Consider the following 3510-nt stretch of genomic DNA (forward strand, 5'->3'; position numbering starts at 1 on the left):
AGTGGAGTCTCCATCTGCTATTTGAGATCTCAGCTTCCAGAAGGGGTGAGGCACCTTCTGCAGGTAAGTCACAGCCTGGAAGGAGAAGTGATCAGTTCCTGGCTTATTCTTTTTGTTTTGAAGTGAGTGAGAGAGAGCACTACTGTAAGGCACCATAGAACCTCAGCTCGCTTTTGAAATCTTCAGGAATTTGGAGACAGTCATGTGTATGGTATTTGTCATTGTAAGTCAAGAGTTTTCAGGTACATTCCCTTATTTTAAAGATATATTAAGATAGATATGGGACCAGCAGTTGGCGTAATGGCTATGTCGTTGGACTCCCATGTAGTCGACCGTGGTCTGAGTTCCAGACCCGGTGGCTTAAACACATGCCGGGCGCATGTGCATGCATATCTAAGATCTTGAGAGGAGAATAGAGTAGAAGGGATTGCCGTGTGGCCATCCCCTCTGGGGAGTGATTTCTCACTTTCTGTCTCTCTGTTTCTGTCTTTCTGGTGAGTGCACATGCCCTATTTTAAAAACCTCTCTTAAAAAAAAACGATATATCAAGATAGGTATCAATTTACATATCTCAACTATCTATATAGATAGATTTTTTTGTTCATATAGATCTTCACATATACACCACTCTTCACTTAGTGACCTACTTGATTTTAATAATCCCTGGACTTAGAACCAGGTCTCCAGCTTGGGAAATGCTCTTCTCAGTCTGTGTGAGTCTTGGGGGTCTCTTCTCTCAGTCAGTTCCTACAGTCTGTTAGTATTCACTACACACCCGCATTTGCAATCACACAAGAAGACTACATTTGTTTCTGAATTTGAACTTTATTGTACACCCATGGTAGTATTCAGAATAAGTAAAAATAATTACACCAGATTTAAATTATTGTGTTGTGCGTCTTGTCACCTTCTGGCACTTATCTAATATACCCTTCTCGTATAGATAGAATGACATTATTCTAGTGTGGTATTGTGTGATTTCTATTGAAAAATACGTATCTTATGGTTCCCTAACACACCACAAGACATCAACTTTTGTTTTTGTTTTTGAGATAACACCAATTTATTTTTTATTTTTTATTTTTAGTTTTTCTATAGGGTGTGTGCATTTGCCAGAGAGAGACACAAAGAGGAAAGTGAGGAATCACCTATCGGAGGGTGTAATCCTTACTCCTTCATTCTCCTTCTGGGATTTTGGGCACAAACACACATGTGTTCAGCATGATTTTCAAGCTGCTGGGTCCAGGACTCCAATTGTGCAGCATGCCGCCTCCTGGCCCAAGACATCCTCCTTTAGCAACCAATTTGCTTAATGACCCAGTTGTAGGAGTTAGGAGTGTCTATATTTTCAATTAAAAAAACAATTGCCAGAGGGCCTGTGCACACACCAGAAAAAGACAGAATGAGAGAGACTGAAAACAAGAAAGTACTCCCTTTGGGGCATGGTCATACCACAGTCCCTTCTCTATTCCTCCCCCCGTCTGGGATTTCAAGCATACATACATACACAGACACACAGGCCTGGCGTGATTTTCCAGACTTCTAGTTCTGGGGCTCCAATTACACAGTCAAACATGTTGGATTCAGACATGTTAACTACCAGGCTACAGACTGCCTCTCTATATTAAATTTTAAATGATCATTTAAAAATTCTAATACATGGTTCAAAATGGAATGGTTTTATACAAAGTAACGTCACAGGCCAACTGTACCACAGCATTGGGACCCTGTTAGGAGTGCTGTCCGCTTCTCTGTCTTTCTCTCTCTGTTTCTCTCATTTGCCCATGGAAAAAAATAAATAAACTTTAAAAAGAGAGAGAGAGAGAGATTTGGGGGAGCTGAGATGTTGTAGCACTCAGGGTCCTAGCAGGAGACAAATGGCACACTCCCACAGCCTCACCGAGAAGAACTTAATTAAGGGACTACTAGAAATGGGGTGGTCAGGGTTTAACCAGACAACAGAGAAGTTCTCCAGGGCTAATATCAGCTTGGAGCCATTACCTGCCCAGTCCTCATGGGGAGAGAGGTGGGGCCTGCTCCCAGAAGCCAATCAGAGGTCCCCCTAACAGGTGCAGCGCTGAAAACTCAGCATAGAAGGGTCCAAAGGAAAAATAATTTGGCAAGACTCTCCTCCCTTCTCTGTCCCTTGCCAAGGCCTGCACACCCTCTCCCACCACTGCTCCACTGGCCCAACCCAACTGGAAGCAAAGGGGCCCGGTGGTACCATCGGTCTAGAACAACCCTCCCTGATCACAGAGTAGAATAGAGAAAGAGATTTAAGGGAATGAGGGCGGGGGGGGGGGTATCCATACAACATGCTCCTGAACACATATGTTTTAAGGGGCAGGAGGAGCAATGGAAACCACCCCAGAGATGTCTGTGCAAATAAAAAGGGACTTGGACTAAAGAGAGAGAGTAGAAGAGCAAAACAGAGAGTGAGAGAGAGCAGAAGAGCCTGGAGTTCTGTCACTACTGCTGCTGTTACTGCTACTGGCATGTGTGTATGAGAAAGAGAAAGAAACACACACACACAGATTTTAAAGAAATTTGCTACAAGTTTAAATTCAGTGCACTTTATTGATCTACAAATATCCTATAAGAATTGTATTTCTTTCTATTTTTGTAGGTTGTTGTCATAAGGTGTAGAGACAGAGACAGTGGCAGGGAAATTGAGAAATCACCCCTCCAGACAGTGGCAGGGAAATTGAAAAATCCCCCCCCCCCCCACACACACAGGGGGTATGAACACATCTCAATCCCTTCTCCTCCATTCTCCTCCTGGGATCCTGGGCATGCATGCACAGGTGCCCAGCATGATTTTCAGGTCACCAGGTCCAGAACTCAAATCATGGTTGGCCGTGTTGAATCCCAGCAACGTAACCACCACACTATCTGCTGGCCCCATTATGTTTCATATTTGAATGCTCTGGCTTGTAAAATGCCATTTTATTCTCTCTTCAAATATGTATAGAAATTTTTATATGGTTTACTTCTTCTATGAGCAAGAAAGACAGAGAGAGAGAGAGAGTCTTGATGCTGTGACCTACCCTCAGCCTCTGCCAGGCCTGATCATATGCATACCTGTACCCAACAAACTCAGGAGGTCTCTGAACACAAATCCAGAACCTTGCCATGTGGTTCAGTGTTGCAAAGATCACATTTTACTGCTGCCACCATCCATTCCCAATGCAGAGATTTATAGAAAGATATTTCTTTTGTTTTTGCTTTTAGTTTATTTTAGGGTGCGTGTTCTCGTTGGAAAGAGAAAATAAAAGGAAGAGAAAGAGAGGGGAAGTGATAAATCACCTCCTCTGGAGGAATGGCTGCACTGCAATACTTTCCCCTCCTTATCTTCCCTGAATTTGGGGCATGCACACATGCACAATGCATGTTTTTTAAGCTGCCTGGTCCAGGACTTGAACTGTGAGGTCAGCCATGAGAAATCCAGTAACCCAAACCACCATGCCTCCTGCTGGCCCCTATGAGTAGATTTCTAGTGGCATATTCTTA

General features: G+C 43.4%; 1 pseudogene; it reads right to left on the bottom strand.

Annotated features, from left to right (window-relative positions):
- LOC102486708 (NEDD8-activating enzyme E1 regulatory subunit-like) overlaps positions 1-1591 on the bottom strand; it is a 15569-nt pseudogene extending 13978 nt beyond the window's left edge.
- Positions 1592-3510: the final 1919 nt, after the last annotated feature.

This window comes from Tupaia chinensis, unplaced genomic scaffold (assembly GCF_000334495.1).
Source record: "Tupaia chinensis unplaced genomic scaffold, TupChi_1.0 Scaffold000232_1, whole genome shotgun sequence".
Classification (NCBI taxonomy): domain Eukaryota; kingdom Metazoa; phylum Chordata; class Mammalia; order Scandentia; family Tupaiidae; genus Tupaia; species Tupaia belangeri.